Consider the following 16,127-nt stretch of genomic DNA (forward strand, 5'->3'; position numbering starts at 1 on the left):
ATTCCAACTTTCTTTTCTTTATACTTATTTCTACCTCTCTCTCTTTACCTATCCGGCGTAGTACCTCTTCGTTGGTCACGTGCTCAGTCCAGGATATACGTAATATACGACGGTAAGCCCACATTTCGAAGGCCTCTACTTTTTTCATCAATGTTGCGGTCATTGTGCACGCCTCCATTCCATATAACAAAACCGGGAATACATAACATTTCAGAAGTCGAATTTTGAGAGGTAGGGTGAGGCTTTTAGAGGTGAAAATTTGCTTCATGCTAGTGAACGATGCTCTTGCCTTTTTTACTCTTATACGTATTTCCTTCGCTTGATCCCAATTTGAGTTAACTGTTGTTCCCAAGTAGATGTACGAATACACGTGTTCAATTCTTTCATTGTCTAATATCAGTTGCTGTGGTGGTTGTTGGGTTTTGCTTACTAACATCCATTTGGTTTTTGTGATATTTAGTCTGAGTCCGTATTGTGCACTTGTTTTTTGTATCTTACTCATTAGGCAACTCAGTTCCTCCATGCTACTTGCTAGAATCACAGTGTCATCAGCATACCTTATGTTATTAATTATTTCTCCATTTATCTGTATGCCTTCTGTGCTTTCCTCCAGCGCTGTCCTAAATACTTCTTCTGAGTATATATTAAAGAGAATAGGAGAATAGAAGATACAGCCTTGTCGTACCCCTTTCTTGATCTCAATTTTATTGGTCAATGTAGATCCTACTTTCACTTTAGCTGTTTGACCCCAATAGAGACTCGCTATTGTTCAAATGTGTCTGTAGTCGATTCCGATCTTATGGAGAACTTCAATTATCTTTTCGTGCTTTACGTTATCGAATGCTTTTGCGTAGTCTATAAAGCATATGTACACATCTTTGTTCATATCTCTGCAGCGCTGGATGAGTACCTGTAGACTAAAAAGTGCTTCTCTTGTCCCAAGAGAATTCCGAAACCCAAACTGCGAATCTGCAATGTTATCCTCGCATTTTTTGCTTATTCTGTTGTAAATAACCTTGGTGTATGCCTTCGAAATGTGGTTAATTAGACTTATCATCCGATGTTGATCACAAGACTTTGCTTTTGGTTGTTTCGGTATGGCAACAAAAGTTGACTCTAGCCAGTCTTCAGGAAACTCTCCGCTGTTTGCTTAGTAAAAAATTTTTGTAACGCCATCCGTTTTCAAGATACAGGGCGTGAAGAAAAAAATTTTACGCATTTTTTACAATTTTGCCGAAACTACTGGCAACATTGTAATGAAATTTTATACGAATATGTTTTGGAAGCTGATACATCCCATGAATTTGTTTTTATATCTGATTCTCATAGAGGGCGCTAGTTACACGGATCGTACTAAGTATTAGTCAATATAACTTTTTTAAGAGTATAATTATTAATCAAAATTTCAAGTAAACTTAAACACCATCAATTTTACACGAAAAAGGTACTCTTGGTAAAACTCGATACTGTGTACCGTTTTCGGAATATTTTGATTTGAAAATTATAAAGTAATAAAATTTTCTAAATAATCCCGAATTGTTTTTCTATACAAATGTTCTATTCTATAAGAAGCTATTCACTATTTTAAATCCACTGTTCTCCGAAAACACTTATTACAAATAAAATATTATATTTATAAATTTTTAGCCTATACAGAATCTTGAATATTTATCATCTCATGGTATTTTTAAAATAAAAATTTATTTTATTTTTGATCTTTTTTGGATTCATAACAAATTTCCGCCTTTGCAAACGATCTAAATTATTATTTTCTGAATCTCTTCATTTAATAAATTTTCATAGTCTCTTAAAAGCAAACGTATCTCCTTTTCTTTTCCTTCTCCACATATTAATTCTCTTTGTCTTTTATCAGATTCCTGACACATGTTTATCGTATATTCTGCATCCTCGTTTTTACATACCTCTTCTTCAAAAACCACTGTTTCTAATTTATTCTCTCTATTTCCGTTTATGCTCATCTCGTTCCATACATCACATGTGTGAATGTCTTTTGTTATCCTTCTTTCTTTCGCTGAGCTCATCTCTTCTTTTGAGTAATCCCATGTTCCATTTTCTTCTTCCTTTCTTTCTTCTTCTTGGCTCGTCTCATATGAGGAATGCCAATTTTTAGTTTCTCCTATCCTTTTTTCTTCCTCTTCTGGGCTCATCTCATCTGTTGAGTAATCCCATGTTTCATTTTTTTCTTTCTTTCTTTCTTCTTCTTCTTCTGGGCTCATCTCATCTTTTGAGAAATCCCATGTTTTATTTTCTTTAACTTTTTCTGCGGCTTTCTCCTCTTTCTTCTTTGTCCTTGTTTCGTTGCCAAATTCATCTCCACCATTTGTTCTTCATCTGAATCGTCCATTTTCCATTTCTCATGTTCCTTGCCCTTTTCCAATTTGTCCTGTTCTTCTTCTTTTTTCTCTGTGAGTTTCATCTTGTTATTTTTGAAATCAATTACTACATGTTTCTCGGTCAATTCGTCCACTCCTACGATCATGTCATGCGACATGTTTGGCATAATCACACATTGTAGTGCATACAATTTCTTGCCCAATCGTACCTTTATTCGTATGCTTTCATTTATCGTTTTTATTTTTCGTTGTAAATCAAATTTGTTAAATTAACTTCTTCTTTTAGCTTTCTGTTGACTAGCGTTATTTCCGATCCAGTGTCTATCATATACTAAGTGACATAGAAATCCGAACACCCAGTTTAAATGATTTTATTTCAATAAAATTTGGTGTAATTTATTTATCTTACTGAAAAAAACAAGTGATAAAGTTTTTAGACTTATCAGTTGGAGATTCCGGTTTTTATACTTTTTGTTTTTAAATTCACTAACAATCTAAAAATGAATATTTCAGCCGCAGTAAAGATACAAATTTGGCGGATTGTGGTTCTTGACATTCTTTACGATTGGTTACGATGCCTAGAGTACGGAGACCTGTACGATTTCGTCTACTTAGTGAGTTTGATAGGGGCCGTAAAATGGGACTTCGGGAAGCTGGAATTTCTTTTCGGGAAGTTGCAGTTAGAGTGCAAAGAAGTGTAGACACCGTAGTTAGGTGTTATCATTCAGGGATGTCACATTGTTAGCATGGTCACCAAGATCTCCCGACTTATCCCCAATTGAGCACGTGTGGGATATGATGGGTAGGAGATTGCTCAATTTGCAACGTCCTCCTCGGACTCTACAAGCACTTCCAGAGGAGTTGGTGGTTGCCTGGAATGAGATACCACAAGAGGACATTGACCACCTGATCAGAAGCATGCCTAGGCGCGTTGGAGAATGCGTAACACATCGGGGTGCATCCACACATTATTAAAGGTAAAACGGCTTTAAAGCAATGCAATAATTTTGAAATTTTAATCATTTACTTATTATGCTTCATTGAGGACTTATAGAAAATTTTATTAAAATAAAATCATTTAAACTGGGTGTTCGGATTTCTATGTCACTTAGTATAATTTTAATTGGTTTCTCGTTGACAAATCCATCTACAAATTTTCACTTTATTCCATTTATTTGATCATTATTTCCGGCGAGTTTTATACATTCTTTCGGGTGACAAAAAATTCCTGTTTGATTTTTTGTTTCTAGTGAGCACTTTCGTGAAAAGACGCCTGTTGCTCTTCAGTGCTTCTCCTTTCGTCGATTTGTCTCTCTTCCTCATATTCTATCTGAGTATTACTGATCTCTCATCTATTTTCTCTTGGTTTGTCATATTTGTATCGGTTTTCTCGATATTCCTGTTCATTTCGTCCAATATTAATTCTGTTCTCGTGATATATGCGGGTGGTGTTTCGATTCTGATTTTCTCATTCGAAAATTTATCGTGAAAGTCTCATTTTCTCCAAAAGAATTAAATAGATTTGCATTTATGCAGATAATTATAAAAAATATAGTAATACCCATTTTACATTTTGCATTGTACACTAACATAAAAAAACAAATTTTATCTCCAACGCATTTTCTAATAATTTGATAAAAATTCATTAATTAATGACGAGATATTTAAAATGAAAATTCCATTTTACTATTCATTCCGGCGTAAATAGATTGTCAACCTTCATCTGGTAAATCGAATCGACATCTAGGGCACTTAGTTTTTATTCGCTGATATCAGCGAATCAATTTGGATTTTCCATTTTATCCTCGATCTAGCCAGGCGAACGAGTTCATGCAAATCACAATTTGAAGTTCTCCGATAGTGTCTACCTTCCACGCAGTGACAATTCTTGTTTTTCATTCGGATTTTATAGATTCATGGATAAATTAAAGAGTAAAGGAGAAATTGGTGTGAGCGAATACCGATTTTCCGAGAAAAAAAGACGCTTATTAGAGACTATTTCGTGCATATTGTGTAGGTCTGTTGCTAAGGATATTTACTTTATATTTTACAGATAAAGTTTATATAAATATATATAATAATTGTGTTTTTCATCTTATTTTACAACAGTCCGTGGAATTTGTTGGAATCAAATACTACATTTTATTATACTTTTTCCGTCGTCAATTTGCCAAGCGTCGGCTTTTGAGATTTTTTGATGCCAATGCCGACCATTGGCGTGGAAATTAAGAAAAGGGATCAGTTATCAAACTCATATTTCAAGAAAAATCATATAATTTTTATTAATTTTTACATAATTATATTCAGGAAAATTTCTCAATTTTTGGGCAGAAATTGTTTAAACAATTTTTTAAACAAATTCAAAATATCACCTTTTGTGCTCCAAAAAATATTTTTTAGGTTTTTGGGTGACTCTAAATAAGATCTATGTCATTTTTCTCAAAAGTTAATAGTTTTGAAGATATAGGCGATTTAAAATCCGAAAAATGCGATACCTAATATGGTTGGCTGTCCCGAGATGCATCTTTAGACAGCCAATTATAGATTTAGGATCGAGATTACAAATAATACTAAAAAACTAAAATTGCGAATTTTGTCATGAAATTTGGTATGTGCGGTTACAATAAGTGGAACAACTTTTCCAAATAAGTTTTTCCGATTTCTCTAACGCGAAGCAAAATATCGAAAATTTGCCCTGTTTGTGGATTCGCAGTAAGCCGCGTTTAAAATTTAAATTTCAGATGACTATCTTAAAAAAATGTGCACTATCAACATGTATGACTGTGCAAAATGTCAAATGTCTTCATCTTAAATGCGACACACTGTATAATAATGAATACTAGTGTTCAAGATGCATCGCGATAGCTGTAAAGAAATTAATTAGAAGGACTGAAAAGAATCGTCAGAGTCTTCTGAAGTCGAATCGTTCCCAGGTTGGATAACTATTGGTGCTATTGCCGGTAAAACAGGATATTCGTTTTCTATTTTTACAACATGAGCTTCGCAATTTTTCCACACATCGCTATTAATGCCACTAATTATTTCTCGAATATTCTCAATGGCCATTGCGCTTAATGTTGGTGACTGATTATATTTTCGCAATCGTTTTTTACGCTACCCCAAACCATTACAATTGGATTAAAAATGCAATAGTATGAGGGTAATCGCAAAAGAGTATGGCCGTGCCTGCTGCAAATGGTGTCAATAACGTATTCGTTTTTAAAATTCCGACTTTTGATCATTCTAATTAATTCTTTCTTTACTGGAATCTTTTTAAGAACAGTGATGTTTTTAAGTTGCATAAATTTTAAAATTTCGTCCTTTTTCGTGTTATTATTAGGTATTTTATTTAATATGCGGGAATGATCCGACGCATTATCCATAACAATCACTGAATTCGGCGGAATATATAATTATATTCAGGGAAATCTCTTAATTTTTCACGAATCAGTTCTAAAGTAGGCACTCTATTTTCTTTGTAAAAATTGTAAACTGTTCGCTGAATAACGTCTTTTGCAGCAGTGTCAATCCTACCCAATTTTTTATTTGGTCGCTTTCGTTTTAAGGAATGATCTGTAACTGTGCCTAATTTAATAATTGTATATATCGTCTTATACCCGATTTTTTTAATACATGAATTCTCGAAACAATTGCATTATCAGCCATCCCAATATTTTCTTTTTTCAAACACTCATACATATTTAAAACTATGCTTTGGGATTGTACGTGCAAATCTTTATTTTTTAATTCGGAGCTATCATTAACATAATTGTCATTATTTATTGATAACACAGAAGTTGATGCATCTTAAAAAATGCCATCCTAGAAAAATATAATATTACTTATTATAATAAGCCTCCGCCTCTGCAAAAGGAAATATTTTAGGGTGTCACATAGCGAGACAAACAGGTGTTCATTAGAATTTACGGCTTTGCGCTTCGCTGTTGCCATAATGCATGAGTTTAAAATTAGTAAATATAACCTTAATACCATATTAATATATCTGCAATTTTTCATGTTTCCAGGTAAGGTATAAAATCAATGAAATTTGGAAAAAAAATAATACAATTCTTGAAACCGTTTTTGAGAACTTGGATTCTTAAAAGTTGTCTGATTTCTTAAAAGTCGATCATTATATCTATAAAAGTATTACCGCTAAATTCACCAACAGGGCAACGTCGAACGTTCAAATTCTCTCCAGACTACAATGTTGCCAATATTCGAAAATTACTTAGAATATAAGTAATATATACAAAGTTCACGGTTGCTTTAATTCATTAGTGAAGAGTCCATGGAAATATTAGTACCTAGTTAATTAATTTATATATATATATATATATATATATATATATATATATATATATATATTTTTTTTGAGAATATGTTCATATTATTTTTTAAGAGTGTCGTTCGTTGACTAGCAATTGAATAATAACGAATAGGGAATAGAGAATATTTTTTAAATATAACCTTAGGAATTTTAGGAAATATGTCTGACAACCTTGATTTGAAAGGCGGTCTCTTTGATACCAGAATGAGGCATGTTTATGCTGGAAAATTATTAGTGGATGTACTATAACATTGCTAAATAGCCTCAGCTTTTCGCAAAATTTTCGTAAAAAAATTATCTCGATATCTCTATTATAAAACTAGAATCATGATGTCGACAAATCTGAAGTGGTGTTACCGTTTCATAGCACGAATTTCGTATCTAGTGGTAATAGTAATCGAAAGCTCTATTTTTGAAGACTGTTTGCTGTTTAAGTCTTCTTGCTTTCATCTATGGTAGACATCGTTCCTTAATATCTCTCGCAGTATCCGGTTTGTCTGGTCTTCTACTTCAGCGAATTTTGTTCTGGATTTTTCCTCATCATATCCAATACCCTTATTTGTTTTAATAATTTTAATAGGAACCGTTTAGCGACGTATCTGAGCAAGTTTTCACCTTCTCTAAGGTAGTTGTGTGCTGCTTGAACCTTCTTTTTGTTGCTAGAACTTGTGTGTCCCATGCAAGCGATGTATATGTAATTATTGGTAGTATGATGCTGTCTTACTTACTTACTTACTCCGTGGCGTTACAACCCTTCGTGAGTTTAAGCCAACTCGACAACATGCCTCCACTGTTTTCTGTCTTGAGCAACCTCCATCCAATTCTCCACGCCCATAGTGCTTAGGTCTCCTGCTATATTATATCGCCACCGGAGACGAGGGCGTCTGCGTGGTCAAAAAATGGCGTCGTGTGATACAACCATGTTAACGACTGAGTTAAATAAATTAAAGAAAAATGAACTAATCGACATAATTGTGACGTTAAAAGTGCCAGTGAATGTTGCAAATCCACAAGTGATTGCCTATATAAATAAAATTGGTGAATTTATAAACAGCAAGAGCGACAATAAATCTTATGATTTGGTAAATAACATAACCTGTTCTCACTGTGACACATTATCAGATAGGACTATTACCATTAAAAAGGAACTTGACGCTGTAAGTAAACTTACATATCATCTAGAAAAAAGGTGCCAAGAACAAGAAGATCTAATTTTTCTCCTAAAACAATTAAAAGAGTACTCAGATTTACCAAAGATACATATAACGTCATCTACTAGTACTATTACGAACTCCAAAACACATTATACGACCAATTTAAATATTGCCGAAAAAAAGAAAGAAGAACACAAACAAAACTTTATGGGCAGAGCAGCAAAAAGTGAACTGGTAATTACTCAGAAAAAGCCTGACGTAAATAAACAAGGGAATTCCCAAACAATAACACAAACAGATGTTTCGAAAGGACTGCTTTTTGAACAAAACAGATTAAAAATGGATCAGTTCATTAATTTAGTACAAGACGAAAAACCGACTAACGATGAAATACATATAAATGAGGCGGAAAATGATCAAGAATGGAAAACTATTAGGCCTAGGCGACATCAGTTTAATGGACGAAGAAAAATTATAGTAGGTAGCAATAGAAATAGCGATGAGGTTAAGGGTGTACCAAAAATTTCAACTCTACATGTTACAAGAATTAATAAAGAAACTACAACTGACTCTCTAACCGAGTTAATTAAAGTGAATTTTCCTGAAGCAACATGTGAAATGATTCAATCAAAACATCCAACAATTTACTCATCGTTCAAAGTAAATATATGTTCAGGGAACTTCAACAAGGCCATGAATCCCGAAGTTTGGCCTCACGGAGCTGTTGTAAGTCGTTTTTTTTTTACCGCAAGAAAAAACAGACAGAGGAAGCTTAGTTTTTGATCCAGATATTACATTATTAAATATCCCAAGTGTTAGTCAGAAAACTGGTTTCAAATTGAATAAGTTAGAAGTATTCAATTCTCCAAATTTTGACACAGTTGGTAAAAATTCTTCAACTTTCAATCAAAAAAGTTTTGGCTTAGTTCATCAAAATATACAATGTATATCAACAAGCATTGAAAAACTAGAGTTCTTCCTGCAGTGCGAAGGTCTACATAATATATGTGTCTGTTTAACTGAGCACTGGAAATCTAAAGAACAACTAGAACTACACCATATAAATGGATTTTCTCTGGCTTCTTCTTACTGCCGTGACCAGGGGCAACATGGAGGGTCTTCAATCCATGTGAAAGAGGGTGTGGTTTGGAAGGAACGTTCTGATATATGTTCTGAATCGGAGAAATATAATTTTGAAGTGAGTGCTGTTGAAATAGACTATTGCCTTTTTAATTGTGTTGTGTTGTGTATTTATCTGCCTGGACGTGGCTCTATTGATGTTTTTATGTCAAAACTGGATCTAATACTTGATGTCCTAGTCTCCGAAGGTAAGGCTATAATATTAACAGGTGATTTTAATATAGATTTCAAATGTTTTGTAGAACTTGGTAAATGTTTTAGATTCTTATGGCTTAACCGTAACTGTAAATGATTATACAAGAGTTACTGCAACTAGTAAAACTCAAATTGATTATATTGCTACAAACATAAATCACCCACAAAAAACAATGGTTGTGGAAGGTTTTATCTCTGATCATCGTGCGCAATTGTTCCAATGTAGCATTAGCACAGACAATGATGCCTATATATTCATCCGTTCATATAGTAAAAGGAACATAAATCGTTTTGTTCAAACCCTTGAGTCAACAAATTGGTCAGAAGTATTTAATACAATCTCTGCTGAGGATCAGCTTTTTTAAATACTATTCAAAATTACTTTCGGTCCCATTTTCCACTACTTAAATGTAAACCTAAAAAATGTACACGTTCGAATTGGTTTACGCAGGAACTGTACAATTTAAGGGATCAGCTAAAACTTTTAGAAACGATCTGTCAGAAAAATAGTAATCTTAGGCCAGTCCTTCATTTGGCAAAGGCAGAATATTCAATTAAATTAAAAGCAGCTAAAAGTAGTCACTTCATGAAACAGTTAAACGAATCATCAAATAAAATGAAATGTATTTGGCATTTAGTAAACTTAACAGTCGGGAAACAAAATAACTCAAAAGTACCTAGTGATGATAACAGTAATTTAGCAGACAAATTTAACCACCATTTTGTTGAAATGGCTCCAAAGTTACTTGCCGCTTTGGATCCTACTAGAATAGGTGGGTTTACATCAGCATCAAAAAACCGTAATAGTTGTTCTTTGTTTTTATATCCTACTAACCCACAGGAAATAACTAGTATAGTCGAAAGTTTTAAATCCAAACATAGTTGTGGTTTTGATCAGATTTCCCCTAAGTTATTAAAACAATGCATTCATGCTCTCGCAGATCCACTGACGGATATTTGTAATGCCTCTTTTCAACAAGGAATATTTCCTAGTATGTTTAAACTATCTATTGTAATCCCTTTATTAAAAAGTGGTGATAAAGATGACCTTAACAACTATCGTCCCATAAGTCTCTTATCTGTGTTTTCAAAGATAATTGAAACTCTGGTTTATACTAGAATGAACGCATTCCTAAAAAAGCATAGTGTCTTGCATAATTTTCAACATGGTTTTATATCTTCTAAGTCTACAACTACAGCTCTTGCAAATTTCGTCAGCTTAGTGTTGGATGCTTTGGACAGACGAGAGAAGGCATGTGGTTTATTTCTCGATTTGTCCAAGGCTTTTGACACTTTGGATCATAATTTGTTGCTAATAAAACTTGAGGGTATTGGTATTCGTGGTGTAGTTCTAAAATGGTTTACTTCCTACCTAGAGAATAGAAGACAAAAAGTAAAGATAACATCTAATGAACTTGTAAACGAATCAAACACATTGGATATCCATTATGGTATCCCTCAGGGTAGTGTATTGGGTCCTCTACTTTTTATAGTATTTATTAATGATATGGCTTTGTTAACTAATTCACTGACTGGGGTTAACATCATCAGTTATGCGGATGATACTAACATTCTAGTCACAGGAACGTCTGATCAAAATTTGCAAAATAAAACCACACAGATACTATCCACCATCAATAGTTATTTCTTATCCAACAAATTAGTTTTAAATAAAGAGAAATCAAAGTATATGATTTTCACGTCAAATAATTTATTAAACCATCAAGCCACTATAGAAGCAGCAATAGATAAAACAGACTGCACGAAGTTGCTGGGGGTACTTCTAGACAGTAATTGTAAATGGTCAAACCACATTTCTAATTTGAAATCCAGATTAAGTAGCGCATGTTATGCATTGAGAATTCTTTCACGTCTCTTTCATACATCAGTATTAAAAACAGTATACTTTGCCCATTTTTACTCAATAGCCAAATATGGCATTGAAGTCTGGGGTTGTACCTCTGAGTTAGAGCAGATATTCGTACTTCAGAAAAGAGCTATTAGTATAAAATGAAATTTAGAGATTCTTGTAGAGGCATCTTTAGACAAAACAATATTCTTACAATTCCTGGTCTGTATATATTTTCGTGTATAATGTATTTACATAGCAAAATTTATGAATTTAATAAATTTCAATTTAACCATGTTTATTCAACAAGATTCAGAGACAATCACTTTATGCTTCCACAACATCGTTCTGTTTTGTTGGAAAGTAGCACACACTATGCAGCCATAAGTTTCTTTAACAAATTACCAATAGATATACGAATGAATTTACATCAGCCAAACTTTCGGAGGTGTGTACATCAATACATTTGTGAGCTAGAGCCATATTCAAAAAATAACTTTTAAGTATGTTTTATCGTGTTTATTAATTTATATACTTTTAAGATAACTTTGTAAAATGTAACTTTGACTTGTCTCATACATGTACTTTGTATAATGTCGCATGTGATCAATAAATTTGACTTGACTTGACTTGGTCTCCTTCCAGTTAAGACTTCCTCCCACACCAGTCTTACTGTTCGTTCGTCAGAATGTCTTCTGAGGTGTCCTGCCCATTGGAGTTTTCTGGACTTTATTTCTTTTATGATGTTGGCGTCTGGGTAAAGTTCTTCGAGCTCTTTGTTAGTTCTTATCCTATATTGTCCTGATGCTTCATCCAGCACAGGAAAAAAGATATTCTTTAGGATTTTTCTTTCCCAAACACATAGTCTCTCTTCGTTTGCCTTTGTTATCGTCCACGTTTCGCTTCCATATATCACAACGGGTCGTATGATTGTTTTATAGAGCTGTATCTTCGTACGTCTTGTTAGTTGTTTCGATTTTATAAGGTTTTGGAGGGCAAAAAGAAAAGAAATCTGTTGCCGGCCTGGATCCTGTTGTTTTTTTCTTGTGATCCGTTATTGTCTTCAGTTATTGTTGTTCCAAGATACTTGAATTGTCTTTGAATAGTTTCCTTCATCCTTAATCGTGTGTTTCCTATTAGATCGATATCGTCTGCAAATGCCAGTAGTAAGTTTGATCCTTCTCGATGAAATACGTTTTCGAAATCGAAATTTTTGATGTATTATTTTAATTCTTTTCTAATTATTTGCTTTAGTTCTAAGTATTCTACTCAAGGAAATTTTATAAATTGGAAAAATTCTAAGACGATTAAAAGATAAAGTTTTCTATTAAAACTTTAAAAGCATTGCAGCGTGTAGGTCGGTAAGAAGAATTTTAATGAGATATCTAGATAAAACAAAACCGGTAGTTTTCTTTCCAAAGTTTTTCTTTCGCGTGAATCAATTTGGTTGATGAGAAAAATATGGCCTTCCTATAGCAAAATATAAGGTAATGGCGTTTTAAATTATGAATAGTTTTAGCGGCACAACACCGGCGGTGGATATAATGTTTATAAAATCCAGCCATGAATTTTAATATCAAACTGATTTTTATTTTAAAGTAGCTGAATTGCCGTATTATTTTTCAAACCGCTTAAACAATATTATTTTTTCTTTTTTTTTTCTTTATCAATTCATTCCATGTTTTGGTTTATTTGTATTAATTCGACTATTGTTACGATTACTTTGCCTACCACATTGGAATCATTATAGGGGGTTAAAAGTTGTTAGATTTCTCTTATCTTTAGATCTTAACATTGCTATTGTTGAGATTAAAAAACCAAAGAAATCACAAAAACTAAACAACTTTTCAGCTAAATCCAATTATAAAGTCAAAGATTTTATATTCAGGTCCGTAAATCTTCTTTCTTTGCTGTTAACTGAAAACCTCCCACAAATTATGTAACGTCGAATCTTATTTTCAGAATGTAATCGACGACCGACCGAGACCTATCAGTTTTCAGGCCGCAATTAGAGCCGCCATTCAAAACTAATCCTTATTCCAGAATACCCCATCAGCAAAAAGGTAAGATCCGTTTACGTTATCTATTAAGATGTAAGTTAAGATAATCGTAAAAAGAAATAGGTTAGGTTAGAGTTCTTTGTTTTTGTGTGTAGCTTTGTTTTTTTTTCTGTAAATAAGTTTTTATACTAAAGTTGGTATTTGTTAATAAAACTTTGAATTTAATATATCGAGAAGATTATTTTTTATAAAGAGAAAATAAGTAGTAAAGAGTAAAAAGTTGATCATTCGCTAAGACTTAACGAAGACAATTTTGCTCAGTTTGGGGGCTTCATTGAAGGTGGATTAGGATATAAATTAATAGAAAAGTACAGATTACAGAGCAATAAGATAATAATTAGATAATACATAGTTTGACAAAAGAAAAACAAGAAACACTGAATACAACTAAACTGTAAAATAAAATGGTCGCGAATAAGTTTTATTGAATAATGGAAAATGAAGCGGTGGAACCTCCATTGCATTTACGCCGCCAATTCCTTAGCGACAAATTAACAGTCCTAATTATGTCCAAAAATTGTAAATACCTTCAAGATCTTAATGAGCTATCAGTTGTAGACCTCACCCATAGGTACTGGAGAACTATAATAAAAAATCTATACCTTTGGTAGAAAGTACGGTAAAATATAACGATATTCTCTATAAAAGCCGCCCTACTAAGGTGAAATGGCAAAAACACTATTTTCTAGAAAGGTTAGGATATGTTACTTAAACTCACATTTACTCCCAAATATGTTTGATATAATTATTAAAGAAAAATGGACAAATTATCAGTAAATTTTTACTGATGAGTCAAAAGATGCAAATGGAACGGGCTGTGCAATGTTCCACGAAAATAAAAATTACCATCACCAGTATAGCTTACCCAATAGCTTGAATGCTCAATATTCACAGCAAAAATGATGACAATAATGTTTGCTCTTCAGTATGTAGTATTGAATCCTACTAGCAACTATGTAATATTTACTGACAGTAAAAGCGTGGTCGACAGATTTAACAACATTCAAACAGTCAAACACATAAACCACATTGAACTGAAAATTCTTAAAATTCTTTATGAAACTATACAACTAGGATTAAATGTAATAATTACATGGATCAAGGGCCATTCAGGAATAAAAGGCAACGAGATCGTTGACAATTTGGCTAAATCAGCATATATGCTTGACTATGCTATATAGACAAAAACTTAAAAATAATTGGCATTTACATTACAGAGAATGTAAGACTGGCTTAAACTTTTATCATTGTAATACTAGAATACCCTTAAGAAGATGGTTCTACACAGAATCTAATCGACATTTTATAAAGACCATTAATCAACTGAGAGCAAATCATGCTCTTACGCCATCTTACATGAATGGAATCGGCTTATCAAATACTCCCAATTTTACTTGTGGCAAAATAGGCGATCTAACACATATTATATTAGAATGTAATTTACAAATTAATAATATAAACGAACTGTATAAGTAAACATAACAATATATAAAAACAAACATGTTAAAATATGTAAATACAAGTTATAAATAGTATATAGGCATAAACTATTAATATGGTTTGCAAAACCATACAAAAAAATCCAAAAAAAGCAAAAACAAAAAAAGCAACAACACAAAAAAAAGAAAACAAAACAAAAAAACAAAAAGATAATAAAAGAATAAAAAACAAAATAAAAATAGATCAAAACAAAATTTATATTCCATAAAAATATAAAAATATTATTTATATGTGGTACTAACATTGATAACTGATAACAATAAAATTTTGACTATGAATCTGCAATCAATAATAATTAAAATTCAGCCGATTTTAACAATAAGCACAAACAAGTCTGGCTAATTGGCTCTGCCAAAGCTATTTTTCAAAAAAAAAGCAAGAAGAAATCAAGAGGAGTCAAATCAGGTGACCTAGGCGGCCATTCTATTGTTCCTCTTCGACCTATCCACCGATTTGGAAAGACGTTGTTTAAGTAGTTGCGTACCAAGACAGCATAGTGTGGAGGCGCACCATCTTGCTGTAGCCATAAATCATTTCTGTTTGGGAACAACCGGTTCAATTCTGGAAGCAAGAAATTTTGAAGAAATTCTAAATATCGAGGACCTGTTAAGTTTTCTTCGAAAAAGTATGGTCCAATACACTTATTATCTATTATTCCCACCCAAACATTAATTTTCTCTGGGTATTGAGTACGGTACTCTTGCATCCAGTGTAGATTTTCCGTAGCCCAGTACCGATAAGTTTGACGATTGACATGACCGTTTAGTAGAAATGTAGCTTCATCGAAAAAATAATCTTTTTTAAAAACATCGGATCTCTGTTATTTCGTTCCATTATAATGTCACAAAATTCAATTCGTCTATCAAAATCATCTTCCATAAGTTCTTGTACTAAACTTACTTTGTAGAGATGCCACTTTTCCTTCTTTAGCTGTTTAAGAACTGTTGAATGGTCCATGTCATTATCTAATGCTACTTGCCGTGAACTGTTATGAGGATTATCTTGAAAAGCTAACAGAACGTCTACTTGTTGGTTTTTAGATATTGGTTTTCTACCTTTAGGAAGGTCTTTAACATGACCCGTCTCTCTAAATTTTTTCTCAATTTTGCTTACAGTGGATTGTGAAATTGGTTCTCTACGGGGGTATTTATTATTAAATAACGCACATACTTCTTTCTGCGTACGTGTTTTATCTCTATAACCAATCATTATGAGAATTTCAATTCTTTGCGTTTCAGTTAGCTTCATGTTCAAAGATACAAAGACTTTTTGAATACGTTTACTACAATAATACTATTAATCACTTGACAGAAAGATAATTAAGTTTGAATGTCCAACTATCAATGTTCATATTGATAAGGTAACTAGTTTTTTTAAAAAGGTAAAAAGTAGATAAAAAAGACATTTCATTACCAGTGATGGCCTTTATAAAATTTATTTTTGGGTATCAATAATACATCATATCAATACTTAATAAATATTTATTGTAATAATAAATATTTAATAATTTTTTTAAACAATTACAAACATCAAATACTCAGACAT

General features: G+C 32.7%; 1 protein-coding gene across 1 annotated transcript in view; it reads left to right on the top strand.

The window, feature by feature from the left end:
- Positions 1-16,127, top strand: part of LOC140449445 (vasoactive intestinal polypeptide receptor 2-like) — a 482,093-nt gene that overhangs the window by 309,206 nt on the left and 156,760 nt on the right. The window contains exon 2 of the mRNA XM_072542619.1: positions 12,985-13,085. The gene's annotated coding sequence lies outside the window, so the exon portion shown is untranslated. The remainder of the gene's footprint in view (positions 1-12,984; positions 13,086-16,127) is intronic.

Source organism: Diabrotica undecimpunctata, chromosome 9, assembly GCF_040954645.1.
Source record: "Diabrotica undecimpunctata isolate CICGRU chromosome 9, icDiaUnde3, whole genome shotgun sequence".
Classification (NCBI taxonomy): Eukaryota; Metazoa; Arthropoda; class Insecta; order Coleoptera; family Chrysomelidae; genus Diabrotica; species Diabrotica undecimpunctata.